The sequence below is a fragment of the Leptopilina heterotoma genome, unplaced genomic scaffold, assembly GCF_015476425.1.
Source record: "Leptopilina heterotoma isolate Lh14 unplaced genomic scaffold, ASM1547642v1 Lhet_42, whole genome shotgun sequence".
In the NCBI taxonomy this organism is placed as follows: Eukaryota; Metazoa; Arthropoda; class Insecta; order Hymenoptera; family Figitidae; genus Leptopilina; species Leptopilina heterotoma.
Window position 1 is genome coordinate 2,234,003 of NW_025111078.1, and position 24,270 is coordinate 2,258,272.

The 24,270-nt window shown below is 24.7% G+C and overlaps 1 protein-coding gene across 2 annotated transcripts in view; it reads right to left on the reverse strand.

Moving 5' to 3' along the window:
* Nucleotides 1–24,270, reverse strand: part of LOC122506500 (zinc finger protein 181-like) — a 155,485-nt gene that overhangs the window by 11,078 nt on the left and 120,137 nt on the right. The window lies entirely within an intron of this gene.

The window sequence follows — 24,270 nt, forward strand, 5'->3', positions numbered from 1 at the left end:
TGTTATTTTGTTTCATTAAGAATCACCCAGTATCTTCAGTGAACTTGTATAACACAACTCTTTACGCAGCTGAACGCTGCGTCTCTGTATTAAGTTTAAGATTGCGTAGGTGCGCGCTTGGTAAATGTGCGTGGGCAAACACTATCACGCACGCAATGTTGAAAATCTTTACAAAAGATCCTTTACAAAGACTATATTCAATTATGCTCCTTCACTTGTCATGATATTCGAGTAATCACACCGTTGCGCGCATATAACCAACCACAAGAATAGAGAATGTGCTTTTCCCCTCTTCTCCTTCCAAGAACTTTTAAGATACTATCATATTTAACGTCTCATAAAATATATCCACTTCCTATATATATCGAAATAATTGAGAAATTCTAGTATATAAATAATCTCTATTCCAATTACACCGTTCTCATGTCAAATCTCCTCACGGCTAATGATAAAGATTTTTGTTGCTTTTTAATCTATACAAGACCTTTTAGAAAATACGATAGTGTTTTCTTTTATAGAGGTTTATGGAAAAGTTTTACTTTATTGCTTCTTGGTTCTCTTAACCATCGCCATCATCTTAACCATGTTAGTACTATTTCAAAGGTTCTAGTGTAATTTTACAATAAGATTTTGTTTTTAGTAGGGTAGCTCCATGCCTAAAAAATCAAAGTTGTCCCCTACTTCTTCGATTTTGTTGAAACTTCGAAATTTTGAAGTGGAATACATGCCAGTAAAAAACCCTAAATCGATTTCGAAAAATTTTGAAAAATTTTGGATTTACGAGGTTTTTAAAAATTTTTTTGAAATGTTGAAAATGGTATATCTCAAAGGAAAATGAATAAAAATTAATGAAATTTTCAGGGAATGCTTATTGTTTACAGACAATTTAAGAAAATATTTTATAAAAAATTTTTATTTTTTTTTAAACAAATTATTTAAAAAATAATTTTTAAATAAACAATTTTTTGAAAAGTGCCATTTTTTTTTGCTTTTAATAACAATGATTCGATTCCCACTTATTTCACGAGTGTTTTCCAAAAAAAAAATCGATGGAGGGTCTGAAACTTTAGGAGATATTGAATTTTTTGTCCTGGCGCGCAACCGTAAAAAGCGCATTTTCAGGCTATACTGTACATACAAACTAATGTTCAAAATCACCTATAAGTCGTAAATTTTAACCGAATTCAATTTTTCTTTTTGGAGAATGTCAGGCAATAAATTTGTAAGAATACTGTGCATTTTTTAAATTTATATTTGTTTAAACAAATTATTATTATTGTTGTTAATTACTAACTTTTTACATATTGTACCTAGAGAGGTGTATTTTTTCCAATTTTGTAATTTACCGGACCTTACATAAATACAGATGCAGATTTAAAACATAATTATTAATGTTTAAGCAAGATTTAAACAAATTATTATTGTTTATTTCTAATTATTTACGGAATAGTATACTAGAAAGATGCAGTTTTTTCTAATCATGCAAATTTACCAAACAAAGTTGTCCCCTAGTTCTTTGATTTCTATAAAACTTCGAAAAATTGTTACAGAACACATGATAATGAAAAGTGTGAAAACGATTTTATAATTATTTGTTAATCACGATTATAAATATTAAATAAATAACAAATTGCCTATATTGAAAGCTTTTAAATTTAAATACTTTCGGAGACATTGAGAATAAAAACACTTTATTGAGTTTACAAAATTAAGTAAAATTAACTTTTGGAAAGCAAAATAACACAATTAATATTTAATTTAATTGTTATTAACAATTATTTAAACAATTTTTTAACCAAGTCAATTCTTATAAACAATTATTTTAAACAGATGAGTTTTAACTGAAGTAAATAATGATATTATTATTTAATTTGTCATATAAATTTAAGAAAATTTATTAATTTTTTGATAATAAAAAATTTTTATAACAATAAACCGCAACACAACTAACACACTTATCCTATCGTTAGTAGGTATGCAATATCATTATTTACTTCGTCAAAAATATTTCATAAAATTTATTAAATTTTTGTTGCTAAAAATGATTATAACAATAATTGTTTTAAAAAACTATGTTTGTTAAGCTTTTATTCCAGAGCTATAATAATAATAAACTTCTGATTTCATAGAAATCAAAGAACTAGGGGACAACTTTAATTTATTTGACATGGACATACCCAGATTAAAATTAAAAGTACAAATATTACTTAAACAATTTTTAAATTTTAATATTTAATAATATTAATAATTAATAATTATTAATTAATTTTTAATTATTATTATTAATTAATTTTTAATTATTATTATTAATTATTTATTATTAATTATTATTATTAATAATTTTAATATTTTTATTTTAATTTTTTTTTTTTTTTTAATTTTTTTTTTTTATTCTTATTTTTGTTTAAATTATAATTTTATTTTCAATGTAAATCGGAATTTGAAAAAGTTTGGTAAATTTGCATGATTAGAAAAAACTGCATCTTTCTAGTATACTATTCCGTAAATAATTAGAAATAAACAATAATAATTTGTTTAAATCTTGCTTAAACATTAATAATTATGTTTTAAATCTGCATCTGTATTTATGTAAGGTCCGGTAAATTACAAAATTGGAAAAAATACACCTCTCTAGGTACAATATGTAAAAAGTTAGTAATTAACAACAATAATAATAATTTGTTTAAACAAATATAAATTTAAAAAATGCACAGTATTCTTACAAATTTATTGCCTGACATTCTCCAAAAAGAAAAATTGAATTCGGTTAAAATTTACGACTTATAGGTGATTTTGAACATTAGTTTGTATGTACAGTATAGCCTGAAAATGCGCTTTTTACGGTTGCGCGCCAGGACAAAAAATTCAATATCTCCTAAAGTTTCAGACCCTCCATCGATTTTTTTTTTGGAAAACACTCGTGAAATAAGTGGGAATCGAATCATTGTTATTAAAAGCAAAAAAAAATGGCACTTTTCAAAAAATTGTTTATTTAAAAATTATTTTTTAAATAATTTGTTTAAAAAAAAATAAAAATTTTTTATAAAATATTTTCTTAAATTGTCTGTAAACAATAAGCATTCCCTGAAAATTTCATTAATTTTTATTCATTTTCCTTTGAGATATACCATTTTCAACATTTCAAAAAAATTTTTAAAAACCTCGTAAATCCAAAATTTTTCAAAATTTTTCGAAATCGATTTAGGGTTTTTTACTGGCATGTATTCCACTTCAAAATTTCGAAGTTTCAACAAAATCGAAGAAGTAGGGGACAACTTTGATTTTTTAGGCATGGAGCTACCCAGTATTAAATGGCTTTTTTTCGGTTGCAGATTGATGGACTTCGACTCATGCTGTTCCTGAAGTTTTGTATCTGGGCTACATGTGAGAGAATTGGCGATTGCAGTTCAAAATACTTGGTTTTGGTAAGCATGATGGTGTATCAGTTATTCTTAATTTACTATTCAATTCACTTAACACTTATTATTTCTCATTGTTTTTATATGAAGTGAAGAAGATTTTTTAAAGTGACAATTTAGTTTTCCTATATAGATAAAGTGAAGATAAATTATTGTTCTACGTGAGTAGTTCGCTTTTTTTCTTTATGTAAAGACTGCGCGTATCAAATTAAAACTGTTAAAATCGATTTGCGATCCAATGTGTATATAGGCAGCAGTGTCGTGTATGCTTTCAATTGAAACGTGTAGCAAGTGAAATTATCGTTTTGCTCAACTGCACACTAAATACCTATAACTGATTCACTATACATAAGGTTCGAGGGACACGACGACGAGATATGAGAATTTAGAGAGTGGATGGGCAAAGTGCCCTGATATAGTTAGAGACGAATGCGCGTTCACTTCTGTAGAACGAAATTTCCTATAATTTGCAAGCAATCAATCGTTAATTGCCGTATGAACTTGCGATCGTCCAATGTCGAAATGAAGCAAACGATAAGCGATAAGAGCAAAGGAAAAAAAAGGATGAGTACACAATTTTCCCCGTTGGTATGTTCATTTCCGAATTTTGTTGCTTACGATTTGCGCGTGTTTTCACTAAATTCAGGGCTCGAACTAGGTCCGTAAATCCAGTAAAAGTCAGTAACTTTGCTTCAAGTCGGTAAAAGTCCGTAAAGTAAATTTTATTCAAAAAGGACGAAAAGTTCGTAAATTGTACGATATAATTTGAAGAATTTTAGAGAAATTACAAAGTGCAGAAATTCAATTGTTTTCAAAAGTAATCAAATTCTTAGCAAAAATTCAATTATGCACAAACATTTTTTTAAATTCTCGTTAAAATTTCAATTATTTTTAGAAATATAATTAAATTCTTCTACGAAAATTAAATTATCTTTATAAAAAGCAAAATTTTCGTCCAGAAATTCAATTACTTTCAAAAATTTAAATAAAATTCTTTTAAAATTCAATTATTTTCGAAAATAATAAAATTCTCCGAATAAATTCAATTATTTTTAAAAATTTTAACGAATATCTCGTTAAGAATTCAATTATCTTTACAAATAGCAAAATTCTTCGCAAAAAATTCAATTATTTTCAAAAATTGAAATAAAATTCTTTCAAAATTCAATTATTTTCGTACAAATAATAATATTCATCACAAGAATTCAATTATTTTCGAAAATAATAAAATTCTCCGAATAAATTCAATTATTTTTAAAAATTTTAACGAATATCTCGTTAAGAATTCAATTATCTTTACAAATAGCAAAATTTTACGCCAAAAATTCAATTATTTTCAAAAATTGAAATAAAATTCTATCAAAATTCAATTATTTTCATAAATAACAATATTCATCACAAGAATTCAATTATTATTTTTAAAAGTAATAAATTTTTTTCTTGGATATTAAATTATTTAAAAAAATTCTAACAAAATTGTCCGCAAGAATTCAATTATTTTCATAAATAATAAAATGCTTTTTAGGAATTCAATTATTTTTGAATGTTTAAATAAAATTCTTAGAGACTATTCAATTATTTTCATAAATAATAAAACTCATCGCAGGATTTCAATTATTTTTAATATAATTTTAACTTCATTCCGCTAAAAATGCAATTATTTTTAAAAATTTGAATGAAATTCTTCGAAAAAATTCAATTATATAAAAAATTTGATATAATTTATTTCTTAAAGTGTAATAATTATTTTCAATTCATTTTTAATTACATTTCTTGAATGAATTTCATTATTATTATTGTATTTAAATAATTGAATTATATAGTAGAATTTTCTAAAAAAAATTGATTTAAAAATAAATTTCAGTTAAAATCACTAAAAAAAATTGAATTTTAAAATAAAGTTACAAATGATTGCAGAATTTCAATTATTTTCAAAAAGTAATAAAATTCTTCACAGAAATTCAATTATTTTTTAAAATTTTAATAAAATTCTCGTCAAAATTTCAATTAATTTTTTTGCAAGCAATAAAATTCTTCTCTGAAATTCAATTATTTTCTAAAATTTTAATAAAATTCCTGGCAAAATTTTAATTATTTTCAAAAATATTGATAAAATTCTATGCAAACTATTTATTCTGTTTATTTATATAAATCATAATATTCATTTTGGGAATTCAATTATTTTCATAAATAATAACATTCTTTTTAGCGGAGTTCAATTATTTTCGTAAATAAAACTCATTGAACAATTTCAATTATTTTTACAAATAGCAAACTTTTTCGTCAAAAATTCAATTATTTTCAAAAATTGAAATAAAATTCTATCAAAATTCAATTATTTTCATAAATAACAATATTCATCACAAGAATTCAATTATTATTTTTAAAAGTAATAAATTTTTTTCTTGGATATTAAATTATTTAAAAAAATTCTAACAAAATTGTCCGCAAGAATTCAATTGAGGCCTTGGATCCAATAACTCGCCCGACGCTCGGAGGAACGCGCAACTGCCAGTCAGTGAGCAGTGAGCGCCTCTGGGCCACTCACTGCTACCCGACTGGTATTAGCGCGTGCCTTCGAGCGTCGGGCGAGTTATTGGATCCAAGGCCTCAATTATTTTCATAAATAATAAAATGCTTTTTAGGAATCCAATTATTTTTTAATGTTTAAATAAAATTCTTAGAGACTATTCAATTATTTTCATAAATAATAAAACTCATCGCAGGATTTCAATTATTTTTAATAAAATTTTAACTTCATTCCGCTAAAAATGCAATTATTTTTAAAAATTTGAATGAAATTCTTCGAAAAAATTCAATTATATAAAAAATTTGATATAATTTATTTCTTAAAGTGTAATAATTATTTTCAATTCATTTTTAATTACATTTCTTGAATGAATTTCATTATTATTATTGTATTTAAATAATTGAATTATATAGTAGAATTTTCTAAAAAAAATTGATTTAAAAATAAATTTCAGTTAAAATCACTAAAAAAAATTGAATTTTAAAAAAAAGTTACAAATGATTGCAGAATTTCAATTATTTTCAAAAAGTAATAAAATTCTTCACAGAAATTCAATTATTTTTTAAAATTTTAATAAAATTCTCGTCAAAATTTCAATTAATTTTTTTGCAAGCAATAAAATTCTTCTCTGAAATTCAATTATTTTCTAAAATTTTAATAAAATTCCTGGCAAAATTTTAATTATTTTCAAAAATATTGATAAAATTCTATGCAAACTATTTATTCTGTTTATTTATATAAATCATAATATTCATTTTGGGAATTCAATTATTTTCATAAATAATAACATTCTTTTTAGCGGAGTTCAATTATTTTCGTAAATAAAACTCATTGAACAATTTCAATTATTTTTACAAATAGCAAAATTTTTCGTCAAAAATTCAATTATTTTCAAAAATTGAAATAAAATTCTATCAAAATTCAATTATTTTCATAAATAACAATATTCATCACAAGAATTCAATTATTATTTTTAAAAGTAATAAATTTTTTTCTTGGATATTAAATTATTTAAAAAAATTCTAACAAAATTGTCCGCAAGAATTCAATTATTTTCATAAATAATAAAATGCTTTTTAGGAATCCAATTATTTTTTAATGTTTAAATAAAATTCTTAGAGACTATTCAATTATTTTCATAAATAATAAAACTCATCGCAGGATTTCAATTATTTTTAATAAAATTTTAACTTCATTCCGCTAAAAATGCAATTATTTTTAAAAATTTGAATGAAATTCTTCGAAAAAATTCAATTATATAAAAAATTTGATATAATTTATTTCTTAAAGTGTAATAATTATTTTCAATTCATTTTTAATTACATTTCTTGAATGAATTTCATTATTATTATTGTATTTAAATAATTGAATTATATAGTAGAATTTTCTAAAAAAAATTGATTTAAAAATAAATTTCAGTTAAAATCACTAAAAAAAATTGAATTTTAAAAAAAAGTTACAAATGATTGCAGAATTTCAATTATTTTCAAAAAGTAATAAAATTCTTCACAGAAATTCAATTATTTTTTAAAATTTTAATAAAATTCTCGTCAAAATTTCAATTAATTTTTTTGCAAGCAATAAAATTCTTCTCTGAAATTCAATTATTTTCTAAAATTTTAATAAAATTCCTGGCAAAATTTTAATTATTTTCAAAAATATTGATAAAATTCTATGCAAACTATTTATTCTGTTTATTTATATAAATCATAATATTCATTTTGGGAATTCAATTATTTTCATAAATAATAACATTCTTTTTAGCGGAGTTCAATTATTTTCGTAAATAAAACTCATTGAACAATTTCAATTATTTTTACAAATAGCAAAATTTTTCGTCAAAAATTCAATTATTTTCAAAAATTGAAATAAAATTCTATCAAAATTCAATTATTTTCATAAATAACAATATTCATCACAAGAATTCAATTATTATTTTTAAAAGTAATAAATTTTTTTCTTGGATATTAAATTATTTAAAAAAATTCTAACAAAATTGTCCGCAAGAATTCAATTATTTTCATAAATAATAAAATGCTTTTTAGGAATCCAATTATTTTTTAATGTTTAAATAAAATTCTTAGAGACTATTCAATTATTTTCATAAATAATAAAACTCATCGCAGGATTTCAATTATTTTTAATAAAATTTTAACTTCATTCCGCTAAAAATGCAATTATTTTTAAAAATTTGAATGAAATTCTTCGAAAAAATTCAATTATATAAAAAATTTGATATAATTTATTTCTTAAAGTGTAATAATTATTTTCAATTCATTTTTAATTACATTTCTTGAATGAATTTCATTATTATTATTGTATTTAAATAATTGAATTATATAGTAGAATTTTCTAAAAAAAATTGATTTAAAAATAAATTTCAGTTAAAATCACTAAAAAAAATTGAATTTTAAAAAAAAGTTACAAATGATTGCAGAATTTCAATTATTTTCAAAAAGTAATAAAATTCTTCACAGAAATTCAATTATTTTTTAAAATTTTAATAAAATTCTCGTCAAAATTTCAATTAATTTTTTTGCAAGCAATAAAATTCTTCTCTGAAATTCAATTATTTTCTAAAATTTTAATAAAATTCCTGGCAAAATTTTAATTATTTTCAAAAATATTGATAAAATTCTATGCAAACTATTTATTCTGTTTATTTATATAAATCATAATATTCATTTTGGGAATTCAATTATTTTCATAAATAATAACATTCTTTTTAGCGGAGTTCAATTATTTTCGTAAATAAAACTCATTGAACAATTTCAATTATTTTTACAAATAGCAAACTTTTTCGTCAAAAATTCAATTATTTTCAAAAATTGAAATAAAATTCTTTCAAAATTCAATTATTTTCATAAATAACAATATTCATCACAAGAATTCAATTATTTTTAAAAGTAATACATTTTTTCTTGGATATTCAATTATTTAAAAAAATTCTAACAAAATTGTTCGCAAGAATTCAATTATTTTCATAAATAATAAAATTCTTTTTAGGAGTTTAATTATTTGCATAAATAAAACTCATTGAAGAATTTCAATTAATTTTAATCCAATTTTAATCGAATTTCTCGAAAATTGTAATTACTCTTACAAATTTGATTAAACTTCGTTGATAGAATTCAATTATTTGAAAATTTGTTGATAACGAATCTTTATTAGAATTGAATTTTAAGAAACAATTAATTATTCAATAAATAATTTATTTTTGTATTTAAATAATTGAATTCTAGTAGAATTTTCTAATAAAAATTGATTTTAAAAAGAATTTCAGTTAAAATCACTAAAAAAAATTGAATTTTAGAAACAAGTTACAAATGATTGCAGAATTTCAATTATTTTCAAAAATATTGATAAAATTCTATGCAAACATTTAATTATTTTTATAAATCATATAATTTTTTTGGGAATTCAATTATTTTCATAAATAATTAAATTCTTTTTAGGAGTTCAATTATTTTCATAAATAATAAAACTCATCGCAGAATTTCAATTATTTTTAATACAATTTCAATATATTCTTTTGGGCATTTGCTACTATTTTCCACTCATAGTTATTCAAAGGAAGAAGAAAGGAAAAAGTTTTTTTTTTTAATTTTCCTTCAGGAAGATAGTGTAACTTTTTGATATAAACCCAAAAAGCGATAAAATACGATGATATAATTATGATAAGATGAATTTTTTGCTCGAAGAGAGAGAAAAAATATGAATAACTAAGTTACCTTATCACTTTTTAAGGGGTATTTTAGACGTATTGTATGCTTAAATGTGGAAGAGATTTAAGAAACGAAATTTATAACTCTTTCTTCCTGTTTTGAAGTTAGAAGAGAAAGGGTGAAATGGGCAAGTAACTACATCGTTTTATGCACTTGCATTGACACACACTCTGTTTCGGATATATATGTATACGGTTTGTTGTGTTAGCCAAGTACATGTGCATATTTGTGCCGGTAAATTGCTCCTGCCTCGGACAGAGTTTATTCTAGTAACACAGTTTTCGGGGGGGTGTTCGCGAGAGTTTGTTTGGGTTCATCTCGTTAAAGAGAGTGGGCGGTACACTACTCTCAAAAAGATGTAGAAGTTGCAGTTTATGAACACCGCGTTGGGGAAAAAAAAGAAAAGCAGGGTTAACAAATCTCAAAGTTGGATTTTCAACTTTCGCTTCTTCCATGTAGTTTAAAAAACAAGACTTTATTATCATCTTGAAATTATTTCCTATTTTGTTCCCCTCGATTTAAAAGAAGATTTTTGTTGGGGCTCCTCAAGTTTTCTTAGTTTGGAAAAGGGTAAATAAACAGTTTTTGGTCCCTAGTTTTAAAAACAGTTTTTAGTGAGGGCCTCGCGATAGTTTTCCCGAATCGTAACAGGAATTACCAGCGCAAAATTAATTCAATTTTAGAAGAGTTGCGTTTACAATTTTCATATACGAAATAATAATGATTAAATTAAAAAGCGTGTCAACTTTTCAAGATCAGTATATTTTAATTTTTCTTTGCGGATAAATAAAGAAATCATTTTTTCAGATATACTTTTTTTGCCTCATCCTGCAATTATCAGATTTCTCGCCTTCTTGTTCTTTTTGTAAAACTTGGTTCTACCTTGGAAATTGTGATTCTTGGTAGATTTCACGGAATAAGGGAAGTTACAAAAGAAAGACATTTTCTTAATTAGTTCTTCTTCTTCTGCTTCTTCTTCTTTTACTCTCTTCTTTCTTCCCCTCCCAAGAAGAGATAGTTTACAAATTGTACATTCATCAGGTTATTTAAATGAATTAGTGTTTCATTTACTAATTTGCTGAGGGAAAGTTTGTCCCAGAATTTATATATATAAAGAACAGTCCAATGTGTACTTTATGCGCGCAAGTTTTCACGAAAATGTATATTACAATAATTTGAAGCTGCTAAGATAACATTGTTATAAAATTTAATTACAAAAGTTTGAGAAGGAGTTTCTCTTTTAGGAAATACTTTTATTAAATTAAATTTGAAAAAAAAATTATTATTATTTAAAATTTATATTTTCGCTCGAATTGCTTAATAATATAGCAATAGAAAAGTTTTAAGAGTATCTGACATTAAATTATGTTAAAAAGACAGAAAAAAAAGAGATTGTATATGTATCTATGGGAAAAGAGAGAAAAAAAATGGAGAGTAAAAGGAAAAATGAGAGTAAAGAAAAAAAATACAAAGAAAGAGAAAATAAAATAGATAAAAGAAAACAGGAGTAAAGGGAAAAAGAGTAGAAAAAAAGTATATAGAGAAGAGAGAAAAAAAGAATTCAAAAGGCAAAGGTAACTAAAATGAAAAATAATTCAATAGAAAGCATGAAAAAAGAATTGAATTAAAAATGTGTGGGGAGAAAAAATTAGGAAAATAAACGAGAACTTATATTTTTAAGTGATATTAATTTTTTTTTAAATTTCGTGTGTTTGTAATCAATTGTATATTATTTCAGACTTCGCACTCGATAAATAGTTTTAAAAAAGTAGCAAAAAGTAGCTTTCGAACTAAAAATGTAGTAAAAAAGTAGCTATGGAAAAATTAAACTTCACCAAAAAAACTTTTGTTTTAGACACTTCACAAAACTGACAGTTTCGATACGAAGAATTTTATTAAAATTTTCAAAAATAATTGAATTCTAACGAAGAACTTTATTAAATTTTTTTAAATAATTGAATTCTAGAGAAGAATTTTATAAAAATCATTTTAAATAATTGATTTCTTTCGACTAATTTAATTTAATGTAATTAAATTGTAATTGTAATTTTAATTTTAATTTAATTAAACTAATCTAATTTAAATAATTGAATTCCTGAGAAATTTTACTTATTCATGAAAAGAATTGAATTCTTACATACATTTTTACAAAAAATTTTTAAATAATTGAATTCTGTTTGGAAATTTTATGAAAATAGTAGATATTGAAAATCATTGAATTGAGAAAAGTTTTTAAAAATAATTAAATTTTACAAAGCATTCTATTAAAATTTTTGAGAATAATTGAATATTTGTGTGGCATTATATTAAATTTTTTTGGAAATAATTGAATTTCTAAAAAGCATTTTATTATTTAAATAATTGAATTCTTGCGAACGATTTTATTAGAATTTTTTAAAATAATTGAATTTCCATAAATTGAATTCCTAAAAAGCATTTTACTATTTATGAAAATAATTGAATTCTTGCGAACAATTTTATTGGAATTTTTGAAAAATAATTAAACTTTCAAGAAAAAAAGTATTACTTCTAAAAATAATTGAAATCTTGTGATAAATATTGTTATTTATGAAAAGAATTGAATTTTGTTAAGAATTTTATTAAAATGCCACAAAATAATTGAATTTTCGGGAATAATGTTGTTATCTATCGACATAATTAAATTCTTTCGAAGACTTATTTATTTAAATAATTGATTTTTTGGGAAGAATTTTATTAAAATCTAAAAGATAATTGAATTATTTAAAAAAAATTCAATTATTTAAATACAAAAATAAATAATTTATTGATGAATTGAATGTTTTATTAAAATTGAACTCTCATTTAAAGAATTTTATCAACAAATTTTTTAAATAGGTAATTAAAAGTCTTTTGAAAAATTTCAATAAAATTTTTAAGAATAATTTCATTTTTCGAGAATTTAGATTAAAAGTGTATTAAAAATAATTGAATCTCTGTAAAAAATTTTATTGAATTTTTGGAGAAAAATTTTATATTATTTATAAAGGTAATTGAAATTTTGACGATAATTTCTAAACTTTAGACCATAATTAAATTCTTTCGAAGAATTATTTATGTAAATAATTGAATTCTTGGGACGAATTTAACTAAAATCTAAAAGAATAATGGAATTATTTAAAAAAAAATTTAATTAAATTGTATTTAAAATAAATAATTTCTTTCGAACAATTTGATTAAAATATTTGTAAATAATTGAATTCCTGGGAAAAATTCTAATATTTTTGTAAATAATTAAATTCTTTCAATGAATTTAAAAAAAACATTTTTTTAAATAATTGATTTTTTCTAGGAATTGAAAATAATTCTTTAAGAATAGTTACTGTATTTTTTGAGCAATTCCTGTAAAACTGTATTAAAAATAATTGAAATCCTGTGATGAAGTTTATTATTTATAAAAATAATTAAATGTTTGCGTGGAATTTTATTAAAATTTTTTTTAAATAATTGAATTCTTTTGGAAGATTTTATTAAAATAGTAGATATTGAAAATCATTGAATTGAGGAAAATTTTTGAAAATAATTGAAATTCTTACGAAGAACTTTATTAATTTTTTCTTAATAATTGAATTCTAGCGAAGAATTTTATAAAAATCATTTTAAATTGATTGATTTTTTAATTGATTTTTGTCGAAAAATTTTATGAAAATTGTTTTTGAAAATAATTCAATTCCTCTGAAAATTGTATTATTTATGAAAATAATCGAATTCCAAAAAATTATTTACAAAAATAATTGAATTTTTGTAAAAATTTTATATTATTTAAGAAAATAATTGAATTATTGCGAATAAATTTATAAATAATTTGTAAATTAATTGAATTAAATTAATTGAATTAAAAATTTTTTGAAGATAATTGAATTTTTTATCGGTAAAGATAATTGAAATTTAAAAAATTTTTTAACATAACTGAATTTCTAATATTTTTCTAGAAAGAATGTATATTACTTTAAAAATAATTGAATTCTTGTGATGAATATTGTTATTTATGAAAATAATTGAATTTTGCAAAGAATTTTATTAAAATGCCTCAAAATAATTTAATTTTCAGAAATAATTTTGTTATTTATCTTTAATAATTGAATTCTATCCAAGAATTATTTATGTAAATAATTGAATTTTTTATTAAATTCTAAAAGAATAATTGAATTATTTCAAAAAAAAAATTTTTTTTAAATATTGTATTTAAAATAATTGATTTTTTCGAACAATTTTATTAATTCTTCGACAAAAAGTGTTTTTTCTTCGTAACACTTTCTATTCGTTTTTCTGTCTCAATTTTGATATCTGAAGAAAAAAAAGAGTGAAGATAGAAATATTTGGAAAGAAATATATAACGATTCGAGTTTATGTATATAAAAAGCAACGAGACACGGAGAGTACAAAGGATTAATTCAAGGAATGGACATGTAATTTGTCAGTGGTGTTGGTGAATAGGAAAGCAGAGAGGATGTGAAGAGACCCCAAAGGACAAGTGTGTGTGTGTGTGTGTGTGAGGGGATATTTCTAGTGACGGGTTGAGAGAGCAAGAAGACCGAGTGTCAAGCTCGCCCTCTCGAAATGCATTCGACCAAAACGTAGCTCCTTCGGCAAGGAAGAAATGGGGGGATAGTAGGGACTATCCTAGGAGGGCGGATCAATACAATCGCTAATCCGGTGCATTGTGAGGCGAGGCGTGGCGTAGCAAAGAGCTGAGAGGGTGAGGTGGTGGTCTTGCCTTGTCTTCCTTCTCTCACTCCGTTCCTCTTCCTCTCCTCCTGTCTTAGTCCCGGTTTAAACCCCCTATTGCGTTTCTATCCACCCCCCTCCCCCTCACAACGACAACCCTAGTTCCTCGCGCTTGCTGTCTCCTGCCCACCCACGGACCATAGCCGTACCGTCTTGCCGCACTTCCGCTCTACCCAACCCTTAACCTAACCTACCCCCCACCCCACCCCCCTCACTGAACTAACAGCCTCTGCCTTCCCTCCCCCACCTTCACTCCTCGTCGCCAACTCTACATCAGTGTTGGACGAAGAAGATCCGATCACGAGACGAGCAACGGAAGTTAAACCGAATTTTATCTCCGCTTTTTACTTCCAGCCAATGAAAGTTTACTAGTTGCAATTTGATATCTGTACCCGTTAACCTCGCAAATATCTCAAGTGGCTTTTTTACTCCATATAAGAGAGAGAGAGGAGGAAAGGCGATAAGAAGTTTCGGCGTCTTTGAAAACTTTTCAAAAGCAAAAAGTTTCCGATCCTTTAGGATAGTGTAAAGTTACTTGTTCAATTAGTTATCAGTTTTGTTTGAATATATTGATTACTAAATTTCTTTTTCAAAATATAAACAGGCTTTGCACTCATCTATACAAAAAACCTTATAATACTATTATTTACCTTATACTATTTGGATATTTTTTTTTATAGATTTCAGTCACTAAAAGCTAATTCTGTTTAGGGCCCATACTTAAATTATACGTATAACCTTTCAGGGGAAGGGGGGGGGGTCAAGATATTTGTTACACTCAGCATAAAAATGGCGCAAATGTATGTAAAAGTTTGTTATATGGGGGGGGGTGTAAAATGGCCTAAAAAAAGCGTTACGTAATTTAAGTATGACCCCTTTAAGGGGGTCATTTTAACCCTTTCGTACCTCCAAGAATCCCTGCGACTAGATTTTGTTGAAACTTGTTACTCGGGGGTTTTTGGGGTCGCTGATTACGAATCTGTAGTCAGATTTTCAAAATTCAAAATGGCGGATCCAATATGGCGGATTTATTTTTTAAAATTGACCGAATTGACTTAAAACTTGTTACTCAGGGGTTTTTGGGGTCGCTGATCACGAATCTGAAGTCAGATTTTCAAAATTCAAAATGGCGGATCCAAAATGGCGGACAAATTTTTTAAAATTGACCGAATTGACTTGAAACTTGTTACCCAGGGGTTTTTGGGGTCGCTGATCACGAATCTGAAGTCAGATTTTCAAAATTCAAAATGGCGAATCCAAAATGGCGGACTTATTTTTAAAATTGACCGAATTGACTTGAAACTTGTTACCCAAGGGTTTTTGGGGTCACTGATCACGAATCTGAAGTCAGATTTTCAAAATTCAAAATAGCGGATCCAAAATGGCGGACGAATTTTTTAAAATTGACCGAATTGACTTGAAACTAGTTACTCAGGGGTTTTTGGGGTCGTTGATCACGAATTTGAAGTACAATTTTCAAAATTTAAAATGGTGGATCCAATATGGTGAAAGAATTTTTAAAAAGTAATTGGTTTTTATTGTAATTTACTAATTCAAGGTTTTTGAAGGCACTGATTACGAAAATAAAGTTAAATTACGAATTTTGCGTTTTAATATAATATTTGCAAGTGGTACGGTTTTCCACACCACCTGAGAGGTTCCGATAGAGGCGCGTTAGGTTTTTTTTTACAGTGAACCTTCGCCTAGAGCCCTATTTTAACACTTTTTCTACAAACTACTACTTACCGTGGAATTTTCTGAAACAGCCTTCAATGCATAGAGGGACTTTGCATTCTATGCAAATAACGTTTGTTCGTTTTTGGTTTTTTTCAGTAGAACAGAAATGACAACGTCGACGATTTGTTTGAACATCAGGCATGTGATTTCCAACATTTTCCAAAGTGTTGTCAACGTGTTTCCTCTTCTTCGTGAATTGACATGTCAAAGCTGTACTTTTTGTAGCACAAAATTTAGCCATTAGCTGTTTTGCTAATTTTATGCGAAACGAGAGTTGATCATCGACACGTTTGTGGTGAATTTGATACAGTGTAAATGAATTAACTATCGCTAAATCTACGCAAAAATAGAAAATTCGATGCCACCATTTGTTTGATCTTCTACCTACACTGTATGCTTGCTTTTTCTGATCAAATCGATCAACACCGCCCATAATTTGATTGTAGGTTGCTATTGAACCTGGACATTTTACGTCAATTCTACTTCCATTTTTCAAAGTTCTTTTTACAGTAGAATATGTCTCTGAATTATGCGCTGTAGAAAGAAGTGTTACAACTTTGGAATCCATCCACTTTACAGCTGACACGCATTTTTTGTTTTTTATTTCAGACTCTCCTCGCTGCATTTTGTTTTTACTTTTCATCATCTCTAGTAAACCTTTTCGGTTTACCCGAACAGTGCCAACAGAAAATATTCCATTTCTAAGGAGTGAATTTACCAGATTCAACGAGGTGAAAAAGTTGTCGAATGCTACTAAAGATTTACTTCCATGTAATTCTTTAGTAAGATTTAAAACAACTCGTTCACCAAGTGTTTCATTGCCATTCTGTGATTCAGTTGATCTACCAGTATATATTTCAAATTTCAAAATATATGAAGATTCTGAATCTGCCAAACACCAGACTTTAAATCCTCTCTTTATTGGCTTCATGGGCATGTATTGTTTCAAAGATGACCGTCCTTTAAATTTTATCATTGATTCATCCACTGATAAAATTTTAGACGGAGAGTAAATTTCACTCGCTTTCTTATTCAAATGTTCAAGGAGAGGTCTAACTTTGAACAACCTGTCATAGTTCGGATCGGTTTTTTTTGGAAGCTTGCTGTTGTCATTTAGGTGGAGTATTTCAGATATTTTTTGAAAACGATCACGAGGCATTACATTGGCGATTGACTCAACTCTAAGCGCTGAATCTGAGCTCCAAAAATTTTTTAATTGAGGTAAACGATGAATACCCATCAATATATGCATACCAATCCATGCTCGTAGCTCATCGATTGTCAACTCGTACGCATATTTTGCATCTGTTTCCTTTTCTTGGTGAAAGTACAAATTTGTTTCCTTGACAATTTTTTCTATAATGTCTTGGCTAAAAAACAAATTAAAAAAGTCGGATTCTTGAGCTTTTTTTCCCATTTGCACTTTAAGTTTTGGATCATGTTTAAAATTTAAATTCTTTCTACAATTACAACTGCCTATTGTCCATTGCTCATTCTCGTCAGTTAAATTTTCTAAATTATCAGAATCATCACTGCTATCTTCGTCTAAGCTATACGCGTCACTCTCAGAATCGTCAAGATCATTTATTTCTTTATTCTCAACTTCACATTCTTCTTCTGAATTTTCTGGATCAGATGGAAATGAAAAATGATCCATGTTCTTTTTTGAACGAGAACGAGTATTCATTTTCAAGAATGGAACTTCAATTTTATCAAAACGTAAGCTTTAATTTTTTTCAAACAAAAATTAACTTTGAAAAGAACTGATTTATGTACGCTTCAGAAATCGAAAAATTTCACTTACCTGCTAGAACGCACGAAAAAATCGTAATATTTTTAACTCATTACCTTTCTGTTTATATATATATTGCAACGCTTCTTGCCAGTGAGAAAATATACCTCAACCACCATGCGGTTGAAGAGAGAACTATAATGTAAAACGCGCTACCTTCCCACCTAGCGGACGAAGAAAGAACTATAATGTAAGACCCGCGAAGTTTTAAAATTAATAAAAGCTTGACAAATTCAAATTAACAAAATTAAGTTTAATTAACATACAAAAAAAATTCTATATAATCTAGAATGATATTTTATGAACAGTAATCACAATTTGTTTATTATCTAAGCAACAGAATTTAAAAAACAAATAATAAATTGAAACTTTTAAAAATTAAAATACAAAAAATACAATAATGCAAGAAAAATGTTTAATGTAGTTTAATGTATATTGATTTTGCCAATTTGATTCTAAAAATCTATCTGCTATTTTAGTCTCGCCGTTTTGAATTTTAACAATCTGATTTTATATATGAATCAAAAACCTTTAATCCCTAGATAACAATTTTTAAATAATTTTTATAAAATTAATTCGTCATATTGAATTTGACAATTTTAATTTTGATAATCAGATTTAAGATTCTTAATCAGCGACCCCAAAAACCCCTAGATACCAATTTATATAAAAATAAAATAATTTTTAAAAATTAAACCGCCATTTTGGATCCGCCATTTTGAATTTTGCAAATTGGACGTCATATTTGTAATCAGCGACCTCGTAAACCCCCGAGTAACAAATTTCAAGTGAATTTAAGAAATTTAAAAAAATAAGTCCGCCATATTGGATCCGCCATTTTGAATTTTGAAAAACTGACATTGGATTCGTAATCAGTGACCCCGAAAACCCCCGAGTAACAGTTTGGAAGCAATTTTGATGAAATTTAAAATTTTTTGAATATTGTTAAAAAATTTGTCGGCCATATTAGATCCGCCATTTTGAATTTTTTAAATCTGACTTAAGATTCTTAATCAACGACCTCAAAAACATAAAAAAAACGAGGTGTTGTTAAAAATTATTCACTAAATGTTGATGAAATGTATAGTTTGTTACATAACTATTTTTTTTAAAAACAGTCAATGTTTATCGTATTGTTTAAAATAAATATTACAACTTTTTGTAATCTAATATTTTTTTAATTGTAGCCACATCCATTAGGAATAGAAAGCACTTTAACGCGAATTAATTGGTTAATTTTTATAAGAATTACATAAAATTTTCTAACCGGTACATATATGTACCGGAGGTACGAAAGGGTTAATAAAATTTTTCCCAAGAATTCAATTATTTAAAAAAATAAGTCTTCAAAAGCATTCAATTATTAAAAAAAAATAAAAAAATTATTCCCAAAAGTTCAATTATTTTGAGGCATTTTTAGGGTGGCCACATGTCAGTAAAGTCAGGGAAATGTCAGTGAAACAAAATTTTTGTCAGTATAAAGTCAGGGAAATGTCAGGGAACAAATTTTTGTCAGTATAGTCAGGGAAATTAAAAAAATTGAGAATTTTTTCGACTTATTTTAAAAAATTGAGACTTTTTCGACTTTTTTTTACAAACATTTCAAGTATTTATTTACAATTTTTAAAAATCAATTTTTGAAGAATTTTAATTGCAAATTTTGAAAATAATTGAAATATTAGCTTCTAATTGTTAAAAATTCAATGTTTTCAGTATTTTCAATTACATATTTCCAAAAATTCAAATACATATATATATATATATATAAAAATAATAACATTTTAGAATTATTTTTAACATTTTGGAGAATACAATCAAGCTCAAAATTTTTAATTAAAATTTAAAGAAAAATTAATTAGTTTTTTAAATTATACCAAATTTTTTTTAAGAAATTCAATTATTTTCGAAAAATTGCATTAAAATATTTTTAAAAACTATATAGGTAATTATTAGAATTGTTTTATAGTAATTTTTTAAGATTCAATTATCTTCGAACAATGTGAATAAAAGTTTATGAAAATTTATATTTTTTGGAGTTATTAAAATTTTTGAGAAATCATGGTCATGTTTAAAATTAAAATTCTTCAAAAATTTGATCATTTTTATTTATATTTTTCAAAAATTCAATTATTTTTAAAAGGATTTTTTACCAAATTTTAATTGTTTGTAAATTATTCAAAATTGAAAAACTATTATATTTGTATAATTACAATTATTATAAAAAATTAAATTTTTGTATTTAAATAATTGAATTCTAGAAGAACTTTTGGGAAATTATTTAAATTAATTGAATCAGAGATGAAGTTTAGTTGAAAATTGTAAAAAATAATTGAATTCAGGAAGGATTATAATTGTAATTTTTTAGAAATTATTCAAATTTATAAATTTTACCCATTTTCCGTAAACATTCATATATATTTTCCTGTAAAAAGAATTTTGTCAGGGAAAGTAATTTTAATGTCAGTAAATTGTCAGGGAAATGTCAGGGAAATTGATAAACTGATGAAACTTGTGGCCACCCTGATTTTAATAAAATTTTTTTGCAAAATTCAATTCTTTTCATAAATAATAAATATTTATTACAAGAATTCAATTATTTTTAAAAGTAATAAATTTCTTTATGGAAATTCAATATTATTTTAAAAAATTCTAATAAAATCGTTCGCAAGAATTCAATTATTTAAATAATAAAATGCTTTTTAGAAATTCAATTATTTACCAAAAAATTTAATATATTGCCACACAGACATTCAATTATTTTCAAAAATGTTAATAGAATTCTTTGTTAAATTTAATTATTTTTAAAAACTTTTCTCAATTCAATTGATTTTTTCAATATTTACTATATTTTCATAAAATTTCCCAATAGAATTGAATTATTTAAACATTTTTTTTGTAATAACCTTCTTAAGAATTCAATTCTTTTTCTGCGAATAATAAAAATTTCTCAGGAATTCAATTATTTAAAAATTTTTTTTTAATAATCTTCGTAAAAATTCAATTCTTTTCATGAATATAATAATATAAGAATGAATTGAATTTCTCAGAAATTCAATTATTTAAATTATAATTTGCATAAAATTTCGTCAAAAGAGTTGAATTATTTAATAATTTTTATAAAATTCTTTGCAAGAATTAAATTATTTTTATAAATATTTAAATTCTTTGATGAATAATAAAATTCGTTGCAGGATTTTAATTTATTAGCGTTTGATAAGAAAGAAGTAAATATTTTTGATGAAAATTAGGAAAAAAGTCAGGAAAATATGAGAGAAGAAAGAAAAAGAGTAGAGTTGGAGAATAAGTGAAGATATTATAATGAATTAATTTAAATTTTCTAATTATTTTTTTTAAAAATAAGATGGTAGAGCAGTGATCTGAAAGCATTAGTAGGGGAAATATTTTTGTTTTGACCGATCGTTTATAATACAGTACTATGGTATGTGCTGGAAACATGATATGAGAATGGCACGTAAATTAGAAACTCCATAGTGAAGTTCGAGAGACGTTTTGCATTGAACGTTGCACGCGTCATTTGAAATTCGGCACACGTAACGCGGTATCCTTTAACCATCCGACACAGTAACATCTGTCGAGACCTTTAATTTAGAAATCCTCATGCTTCACTATCGTCACGAACATCCCTGTTATCCTTTTAGACTTTTACCCCTTCGCTTCGCCCTCTGCTTCATTACTTTATCTATATACATATACTGCTCATTCTCTTAATTTTTTTGGGCATCAATTTTAGAAAGATTCTCTCTCTCTCTCTCTCTCTCTCTCTCTCTCTCTCTCTCTCTCTCTCTCTCTCTCTCTCTCTCTCTCTCTCTCTCTCTCTCTCTCTCGATATATTTATTTATTTATTTAAGAAAAATCATAGTTCCTAGGGGTAATGAGCCCTTCAAGGTACAGGTATATAATTATACAATTAAGTTACTTGCTTATAATATAATATTAATAAACAGTTAACAGTTTTACGTATAGGAAAGCGTTTCCAAAATTGCCGGATACAATAGAATCTTCACACGAAATTTTAAACACAATTGACATTAAGGGGCCGTCCATATATTACACTGTTACATACATTAGCGCCATTTTTTTGCTTATTGTAACAAATAGCTTGACCCCCCTTCCCCCAAAAAGCGTTACATAATATATGTATTATATTACGACCCCTAAGATAAGTAATTTTGAAAAAAATTTTTATAATGACAAGATTCATAAGACATATTGTTTTATCTTCAACTGAACAAAATTTTAACTTTTTTATAGAGTTTCTCTATGCATATATTAGTATATACATGTATATGTATAGAAAGCGGACATGTATGTACATGTTTCACAAAGACAAAAGAATTTTTATGACTATTTTATATGTGTTTTCATAAAATTAATACTGAGTTTAGTTTCACGGTCATAAACTAGATCCAGACGGTAGTAAAACGCGAAATGGCGAAGGACACCGCTGTCTAGTCTGTGAACCATTAATGGGTCATGGGGCTATAGAGCAAACTGTAATGCCCGATTATACATTGATAAGGACATTTGACCTAGACTATTATGCAAGTAATGCTTCGTGCGCTTAATTATGTTTTATGTATATTTTTCTTTCCTTTGGACATTCCAAAATCATTTGTTTAATGATTAGAACTTAACCAGTGACAATTCGTGATGCTTATGTTTAAGATCGTATACAGTTATAGGTGATGTAGTAATTAAAACTATACTCTCTAAATCTGAATTAGTACAGAAAAGTCACTAATGAAATTACAAAAAGACCTCCACCAAATGATTTAGTAATAATTTTACTAACAAATATGTGAAATTTTACTAATTGTTAGTAGAGCTTTACTAATTGTTTAGTAGAATTCTATACTGACAATTAGTAGAATTTCACTAAATAATAGAATTTTTTCAAAGAATTTTATTCAAATTTTTAAGAATAATTGCGTTTTTAGTGGAATGAAGTTAAAATTATATTAAAAATAATTGAAATCCTGAGATGGATTTTATTATTTATGAAAATAATTTAATTTTTGTCACCGAACTTTAATAAAGTAAATAATTGAATTTTTGGGAGGAATTTTATTAAAATCTAAAAGAATAATTGAATTATTTCAAAAAAATTGAATTAAAATTTTATTTAAAATAATTGATTTATTTCGATCAATTTTATTAAAATGAATTTTATTATTTAAGAAAATAAGTAAATTTTTTGTTACCGAACTTTAATAAAGTTTTTAAATTAATTGCATTCTTGAAAAGAATTTAAAAAAAGTATATTTTTAAAGAAATAATTACTTTCAAAAACTTTTATGTAAATTGTGTTTTAAATAATTGAATTTCTTTGCGAATTGTATATTAATAATGAAAATAATTGTATTTTTGTAAAAAATTTTATTAAAATTAATAAAAAATAATTTAATTTCTGAGAAAAATTGTACGTTTTTTAAAAATAATTGAATTCTTATGAAGTTTATTAATTTTTGTTGAATAATTGAATACTTACGAAGAATTTTATAATAAAAATTTTTAAAAATAATTGAAAATCTTTGAAAATAATTGAATTCCTGTCAAGAATTTTATTATTTACCAAAATTATTAAATTCTTTCAAAGAATTTTTTTAGAATTTTTGAAAATAATTGAATTTTTTTAAGGAATTTTATAAAAATTTTGAAATATAATTGAATTCTTAGGATCTTTAGTAATTTTTTTTAAATAATTGAATTCTTGCGAAGAATTTTATAAAAATTTCTGAAAATAATTGAATTCCTTGCGAATAATTTTATTATTCGAGAAGATAATTGATAATTTTTCCGAAGAATTTCATTAAAAATTTTTGAATATAATTAAATTCTTTCAAGAAATATAATTAAAAATGAAATTGAAAATAATTATTAAATTCTAATAAACAAATTACATGAAAGTCATTTTAAATAATTGAATTCTTGCAACGATTATTATTAAAATTTTCAAAAATAATAATCAAGTTTATTTTTATATTATCAATATAATAATAATAATAATAAAAATAATAATAATAATTATTATTATTATTTCTTAAAAAATTAATATTGATTATTCAAAATGAATCATTTATTTCTTGTTGGAAAATTTTTTTAGAAAATAAAATTGTCACACTCTGAAAAAGAAAAGAAGAATAAAAAAAAAATAAAAAAATTTAATAGTCAATGCAATCAAAATATGTATAGATGTTCATCACATTTTCAAAAAAGTGAAGTCTATTTTAATTCTGTTGGAATTATCGGTTTTTTTTATACTGCTTTTTATCCATAGAAAGTTTCCGATAAAAAGAAAAA